Raw genomic sequence first — 8,995 nt, forward strand, 5'->3', positions numbered from 1 at the left:
GGGAATGGGCTTCCCTTCTGCTTTATAAAGCGTGTCCGCCATTAAAAATTGGAAACTTGAGCAGGCCTGCTTGTCTTGGTTCCATTATTTCTCTACCTGCCTAGATTCCCTCTTCTCTTCCAGTTCCAAGATGCCTCCCAGGCTCGAACCTGGACATGAGAGCCACAGGCCAGCCCCAACAATTTTGTGAACCAACGCAGGACCTGGGAATGGCAGAGGACATTTGGAAGAAACACTGCTGGTTTGGAGCTCCATGGAAGCAGAAAAGAATTAATGAAAATTCGTACTGGAGGAGGTGTGGTACGGTCTAAGCTGGAACAGCACTAAACCCGCGCACTGGGTTCACTTATGTTCAGCAGTGAGATACAGGATCGAGGAATGTAACAGGCAGTCAGCTGCAGCTTTCATAAGCTGCTTTTTTTGGTGAGAGAGATAAAAGGTTTTGGATTTAATAATCAGGCGAATTGGCTGCAGTCAGAAACTGCATCATGCGAGAGGAAAATGTCCCAGGAGCAGAGAGAAATATTAGGGGCTCCCTGCTTTGTTCTCTCTGGGCCCTACAGCAGAAGTTCTCTGCCCTCTTTGTGTTTTTGTCTAAAGTCTTGTCTAATGTCTGGTGCACAAGTCTGTTCACATGTTCAATTCATGTATGTTTGTATCTAGTTGTCTGAATGAATGAATGTTCTGTGTTTTATGTTAGAAAACAAAAGATGGCTGGTATAAGCAAAGCTGAGAGTGGCTACATGCTTTATCCAGGATCAGGCACAGCAGGAGGACCCCTTAAAAAAAAGGGATACAGCCTCATTGTTTTGGGGCAAAAAAGCTGATAGAAGGTTTTTTTTTCCTAAGAAAATTCTCTTCATTCGTGATTATTGCATTTAGCTAATGACAAAGTGATTTTTATTTTATAATTATAGCTAGAAAAATTAATATTCTCTGATTGGTCTAAGTGTAGCTGCTTCATTTGGTTTTTTACTGGTAATGTGCTCTGTATGTCTTCACAATCAGCTCATAAGTTATTGGTTAGGATTAAATAATTGTTACATTGGTAACAGGTTAGCCTTAAATTGTCAACACAGGAGTCTTTTCAAACACATGGCATTGAAAGACTCCATGAGGAGCCCCTCACTCAGGCCTCGGGACAATAGTGGACACCCAAGAACTCACGAGAGACTAAGCTTGATGCAAATCACATGAGACTTTATTCAGGGAAAGTCAGAGCTCTGGGGAGGACTCATATCCCACACAGGGGTAGAGGAGTCGATCTCGAGGGGAAAGAGGTCTCGGGTTTTATAGGCCCTCTGAGGGAAAAGGAGAATGGGGAAGTAGGGTATTTCCAGATATAAACAATGTTTATTCTCAAGAAATGGGTATGGGAGGGGTACAAGGAAAGAGTCTGGTGCAGATGCAGCAACTTCATATTGGCCTGGCTGTGGTTGCTAGAGAGATTTTCTGACTCTTCCCCAGCAACCAATATCACAAACACCTGGCAATGGGCTCCAACCGTGGGCACATACATGGGTTCAAGGAACGGTCAAAACATTGGCAGGCACACAGGTTCAAGGAGTGGCCAGAGCATTGTGCACCTCTATTTTTCTAAATTAGCGAAGCTAGTTCTGCTAGCAATTAAATCTATTTTGCCAATTTCAGGGCTTCTGTGACCTTTTACATTCTATCAGGATCTTTCAGCATAAGCAGGACAAAAAAATGGGCCTCCTAAGATACTTCTAGCTGAGATAATATTTAATGTGATTCTTATCTTTGAAAGTAAATTTAAAGATAAGATTTAAAGCAATGTCTCTTTAATGAATCATTAAAGCTTGCACTGTCATGTATTCATAGGTATAAATTGACAGCCAAACTTTGTAATATGATAGTAATGCTTCTAATATTATTCTAAAGATGATAAATTGTTTTGAAATTAGATTTTTCTTTCCCAAGGTTGTAGTAATAATCTAATATTACAAAGAAACTTAAAAGTTCTAAATTCTGTCCTCATTACAGGAAGGCCAAAATGCTTGGGTTGGAAAAAAAATTTCTTATGTTCCAGTTAATGCAAGTTTAGAGCAGCCTCAGGGAAGTTGGCTTGAAATCTTTGTTTCACAAACTGTGAATAGGGAAGTTCTGACAACCTTCCCCCTCCCTGCCTTCAGGGTAAATTCCCTTTAATTAATAAAACATTGTTGCAGATCTATCCAGATGTTTGAAATAATGCTTAAATTCAGAAATTATAAAACGTCAATTGGGCTGTAGAATTTATAAAGGCATTACAATCTGGCTTGCCTACTTTATATAAAGTTATTATAGATTCAAAAGGTTTTTTTTTCCTTTGCATTCTGATAATTGTAAAGAGTTTTGCTTCTAGTGAGCTGTAATCAAGAAGCTAAGAGTTTGAATCTTTCAGTGTATATTGTTTCCTAAGTGGAAAGTATTTTATTAGCTAATGCCTCTCAAGGGCGAGGCCAAGGTGACATTCACCGCAAAACACAGTTTCAGTATTCTATTAAGCCACTGTGGTGCTAACAAAAAATTATAACAAATTCATATAGGTTGGGATAACTATAACAAAAATTGTGTCTTAAAATTCTGACTAAGTGTCTGTTCCCTGTTCGAAACAGCAATTAATTTGATTATTACAGAATAGTAATATTTGATCTATTGCATACCATCATTTTAAATAAAATTAACAATCATTATCCCAAAGATAAGCTAAAAATGTTTTTATGCATGCTTTTGTATCTTCTATAAATTCATGCATGCAGGCATTCCAATTATTGTGTTTAAAAACAACCCCTCTATGGGAAGTAAGTAGATGTGAATTGGATCACATGCTTATTCTTTTGAGCTTCCCCTGCTTCAGCACAGATAAAGTTGTAGATGGTGTTTTAAAATGCTGAACAATCAAACCTTCATTTGTATATTAGTATTCAATATTATATCTCAGAGCTCACAATTGCTTAAGATTGTTTGTCCCTCAGATGATATTGATTGTCATATTTGCAATTGCTTATACATATACATCTCCTAAGAAAAAAATGCTGTCCTTTTAAGAAGGCTGCTTTTGGACATTTAATAAATTGTTCTAGATTGCCTGGACATCTTAAAGCAATGTCATGCTGGATTTATATCTCAGGCAGTCTATAGGTCCTACATATAAAATGGATTGGATATATAATCTCATTCTTTATATATTCAAAACAGTTATAGTCTAAGATAATATTTTAGTATTCTTTGAAATTGCGCATGTAAAATTCTTTCCTCTTAGTGTCCTCAGTTACTACTTGTTTCCACATAACTGTATTAATTCTTGAGGACTTATAAGTAATAAATTGCTGCAAATAAATGCTATTTCTGAGTTAATAAATAAATAAATTACACACATGTGACTATTCATAACATTTCAAGCTTTCTAGTTATAACCACTCTTTAAGAAAAACAATTCAAAGTGCAATTAGTCACTGCCCATGTTACATGAATACTGACTATAACAGTCAAGTATTTGAGTCAACAAATTATTAGTTCTCACAGACAAGGTATTGTGGAACTTTAAAACTCTAGATTTTTAAAAGACAAAGAAGGGGTAATTATATCCCCATGCATATTATTTAGTGCATTCCTGTGCACATTATTTAAATCATACTTTTAGAATTTTGAAATTTGGATGTCAAAGAACTTAATAAAAGCATTATAGTATCTTAAAAGGATCTACTTATTGGCATATGGCTTCGTCCTGAACAGCTACTTTATTATGAATGGGAAAAGCATAGGTTTCCTTCAAAGAATGCTGCAGAAGCATGATGGCTAATTCGTGTGTCAAACTAACAGGTAAGTTCACTCAGTGCCCGGACTTAAGTGACAAGAAAGCTGATTTGGGTACATGTTTCTGACCCATCCTTGCTTGCCATTTTTCCAGTTTGGACAAGTGAAGCTGTCTTGCTTCAAGCTTTTAACCTTACGGTAAAAAGAACATCAGAGACTGTATTATCTGACTTAGAATGATTAGTGATTCTTCTCTTTTCCTCTTGTGACTGGTTTTTCTAACTCAATATTGGACTGGTCTAGTAATAATTCCAGTATTAGAGCATCCCAGGGAAGATAACAAAATATTCTCAATTACTTAACAAAGGTAAAAATAGAACACAGCATTCTCTCCCAGAAAGATTGCAGCCTTTCTGTGATTCTCAAGGTCACCTCCCCCCCCNCCCCCCGCACACACACACTGGGAGCTCTAAGTCTAAGCTTGATCTTTGCTAATTTGCAATTGAATGGAGTACGCGTACATCCCCAAAAGAAGCTTTTGTACTGTTGCCTTTCACTGTCTGGACTTTGTTTTTCAAGCAGGTCAGTCAACCCCCTTCAGTCTGACTACAACAGGTGTGCATCCCAGCCTCCAAGCAGGTGGCAGTTACTAATCTTCACTCAAGTAGCATTCTAGTACATATTGTGGCTTTTGGTCTGATTTGGAATTAAGGTTTGCTATGAGGGCCAGAACGTCTAAGACAGGAACCCAGATCTCAAAATCATATTAATCTGGACAGAGGTACTTGCCTAGAGGCTGTGGTTTATTAATAATACACCACAGAGCAAAGGTTAATGTCTTAGAAGTAGTAGTCTTAACAATAGGGCAGGACATAACATATATTAAGGCTAGAAAGGCAGAAATTTCAGATATTAGCAATAGTCACTTGGACACTTGGAACATTGATGAATTGGCCAGAGATTTAAAAGAAAACCTAAGTGAATTGAATCCCCTGGATTGGGTTCAATATATTATCCTACTTGCTATTATTATTGGCACTAATTTATTAGTAAATTGTTGTGTTTCCATTCATCTTTAGAGCACTCCTAAGATCTATAGCTACAATGAGGTGGGAAATTCCAGAACTTTGGCAAAAATATAAGAATGGGAGAATGCTATGCATACTCCAGTGAAGTTTGCTTGGCAGGCCAAGAGGTCTGGGAGCACTCACGAGGCAAAGAGTTTCACGAAAACTAACCTCCTGGAACTTTGGCGTTCTCATAACCTGTACATTCTTACCCTATCCCTGCTTTAGTTTGGTATATGGATCCACATGCTCTCCTTTAGTATTATCTTATTATTAGTGCCTTTTAAGATTGAATTCTGATATAGTTAAGCCTTCGACAGTGTTCCAATGTCCTAGAAAGATCTTGAAGCCGACAACTTGGAATTCAGTAAGGAAGTTACCTATTCAGTAACTAATTAAGCAGTACAAAAGATGGAGCCTGTAGCTCTGGGCTGGTCTGCAGAATGTTTACTAGGACAGTAAGGACAGTATTAACCAAATAAGGATTTACCATGAGAAAAGTTAGGGAATCCCACTAAGACAGGTTTCTTCACTAGGCCCAAAGAAATCAGGCAGAACTATAGAGCATAAATAAACTTTATGCCTCAGTCCAGCCTTTCTTTTTTATATTGATAACAGGGAGGAGATGTAATCTCCCCCAACAAATCTGAAGCAGGTTGAGCCAGACTTTGACTTTGTTTACCACTAAGGAGATTATTTAGGGTGGATCCTGCCTCCCTGGATTACTCTATTGTTCAGCCACTGCCACTGCTACTACCTGCTGGGAATCAGCTAGCTCTTTTGGAGACTACACCTGCATCTGTGCTCCAGGGATGATTTGGCGGGAATGGGCTTTCCCTCACCTGTATAAAGGGTGTCCACCATTAAAAATTTGAACCTTGAGCAGACTAGCTTGTCTTGGTTCCATTATTTCTCTACCTGCCTAGATTCCCTCTTCTCTTCCAGTTTCAAGATGCCTCCCAGGCTCCAACCCAGACATGAGAACCGTAGGCAGGCCCCAACACAGTCATCTATAGGATTGAACACCTGGCCCCCAATGGGGGAGCTAGAGAAAGTACCCAAGAAGCTGAAGGGTCTGCAACCCTATAGGTGGAACAACAATATGAACTAACCAGTACCCCCAGAGCTTGTGTCTCTAGCTGCATAGGTAGCAGAAGATGGCCTGGTCAGCCATCGTTAGGAAGAGAGGCCCCTTGGTCTTGCAAACTTTATATGCCCCAGTATGGGGAAATGCTGGGGGGCCAGGAGGTGGGAGTGGGTAGGTGGGGGAACAGGACAGGGGGAGGGTATAGGGAACTTTCGGGATAGCATTTGAAATGTAAATGGGGGCAATATCTAATTTTAAAAGAGGCCAAAAATGTTAAAGTATGGGAGATTAAAAGTATTCTTAGCCAAGTACTTTAATTTATGAAAACAATTCACATACCCAGATGTACAGGAGAACTTCTCAGGACTCACAGAATTGTTGGGGTAAGCCAAGTTTGTTGGCAGGAAGGAACTTTTCTACTCACATTATTTACATTGCTTAACACTCTACTTTATGGGTGATAAAGCCATCACATTGAGCACTATTACTTACAATCACCACAAAATTACTATTACCACCATCAAAAACAGAATCCACACCATCACAACCACCACTCAGACGTCTAACATTTTGTGGTGGCTAATCCTGATTATTAATGAGAGTAAATCTATTATCAACTAAAACCCAAGATGTTTGTCACTCCTGTGAGGAATATTCTCAATCAAATTATTTGAAAGTGGAAAAATCACCCTTAATCTGGGCCACAATATCTGGTAGTAGCTGACTTACAGGGATATGGAAACACAAACTTTCTGCTTTGTTCTGCTTTTCTTCAGTGTTCCTGGAAAGTTTTACTATCCTGTCACCACAGTTGAATCAGAATATAGACTGAAGACCAGTAGCTCCTCAGGAATTCTCCTGGCCAACTCCACCAGATTGGAACTGTAGAGATATCCAGCCTTGTCCACCGAATAACAAATAGATTCTCAGTTTTTCTATAGAGAGACAACTGTTGAACTACAAAGAAAAATGGTGTAAGTCAGTCTATTAAATTAATGTTTTGTTTGTGTGTGTGTGTGTGTGTGTGTGTATGTTTGTGTGTTCAATCTATCAGTTCTGTGTTTTGAGAATCCTGACTAATACATATCCTCCTTTCTATTGCCACATATTACCAGTAGGGGCAAAGTCTGTCTCTGTGCAGATGGTTTCATTCTGTTCTTTTTATTGGAAAGCCTAGACATTCATATTATTAGTGTCCTCAGCAGAGAAGAACAAGACTGTTTAAAAGATTATGGGGAGCTCCCACTATTCCAACTATTTCCAATTCTACCTGTAATGAACCACACTTTTTATAGTCCCATGAGTTGTTTATTAATAAAATCAGTGCTTGTGTGTCTATTGCAGGCACCAGTGAATTAAATAATCTGAAGCAGATACACAGTGCAGCCTAAGGACAGGGATGTAGCACAATAACAGTGAGGCTTGCTACACAGACCTTCTGCTGTAGGCTTCTTTGTTTCATTCTTCAGAAGAAAAAAAAAAAACACAATCAATAATATTTCAATGACAATGTGGCCAAATTGCAAGGTATCCAGAAATAATATGTCCCAAGAACATCCAGAGAGTGCTATAATAAATAGCAGTACTTCATCAAGTAGAAGCATGCCCTGGGTTATTCTGGGCACCCTGGGTAGCTTCACCATTATTCTGGGCCACAACTTCTGGTAGTAGCTGAGTTACAGGGATATGGAAGCAGAAACATACTGCTTTTGGTCTGCTTTTCTTCAGTGTTCCTGGAAAGTTTGCCAATTGGAACTCCCAGAATAATTTCCAGAGTGGTTGTACAAGCTTGCAATACCACCAGTAATGGAGGAGTGTTACTCTTTCTCCACAACCTCACCAGCACTTTCTGTCACCAGAGATTTTGATCTTAGCCATTCTGACTGGTGTGAGGGGGATTCTCACTGTTGTTTTGATTTTTCATTTCCCTGATGACTAAGCATGTTTAACATTTCTTTAGATATTTCTTGGTCATTCAATATTCCTCAGTTGGGTTGCTCCAGTATGTTCATAACAGCTTTCTTTATAATATCCAGGAGCTGGAAAGCACATAGATATCATTCAATGGAGGAATAGCTATAGAATATATGGTACATTTACACAATGGAGTACAATTCAGCTATTAAAAACAATGATTTTATGAAATTTTTAGACAAATGGATGGAACTAGAAAGTTTTATCCTTAGTGAGGTAACCCAATTACGAAAGAACACATATGGCATTCACTCACTGATAAGTGGATATTCACCAAAAAGCTTGGGATACTCAAGATACAATTCACAGACCACATGAAGCTCAAGAATAAGGAAGATAAAACTGTGGATGCTTCAGTCCTTAGAAGTGGGAGCAAAATATTCACAGGAGAAAATATGAGACAAAGTGTAGAACAGAGACTGAAGGGAAAGCCATACAGAGACTGCCCAAACTGGGATTACATCTCAAATACTGTCACCAAACCCAGACAATAGTGTGGATACCAAGAAGTATATGTTGATAGGAGCCTGATATAGCTGTCTTCTGAGAAATACAGAGGTGGTTGCTCACAGTCATCTATTGTATTAAGCACAGGTCCCCAATGGAGGAGTTAGAGAAAGTACTGAAGGAGCTGAAAGGGTTTGCAATGCCATAGGAAGAACAACAATATCAACCAACCAGACACCCCCTTCCCCCAGAGCTCCCAGAGACTAAACCACCAACCAAATAGTTCACATGGAGGAACCCATGGCTCCAGCCATATATGTAGCAGAGGATGGCCTTGCTGGGCATCAATGGGAGGAGAGGCCCTTGTTTTGTGAATGTTTGATGCCCCAGTGTAGGGAAATGCCAGGGCAGGGGGGTGGGAGTAGATGGGTGGGTGGGAGAACTCCCTCAGAGAAGCAGGGGCAGAGCGGATAGGATACAGGTTTCTGGTGGTGTTGGGAATGGATAACATTTGAAATGTAAACAGGAGAAATATCCAATAAAAAATAAAATCAAAACTACATAGCAAAAAAGAAAGAAAGAAAGAAAGAAAGAAAGAAAGAAAGAAAGAAAGAAAGGAAGGAAGGAAGGAAGGAAGGAAGGAAGGAAGGAAGGAAGGAAG

The sequence above is a fragment of the Mus caroli genome, chromosome 1, assembly GCF_900094665.2.
Source record: "Mus caroli chromosome 1, CAROLI_EIJ_v1.1, whole genome shotgun sequence".
Classification (NCBI taxonomy): domain Eukaryota; kingdom Metazoa; phylum Chordata; class Mammalia; order Rodentia; family Muridae; genus Mus; species Mus caroli.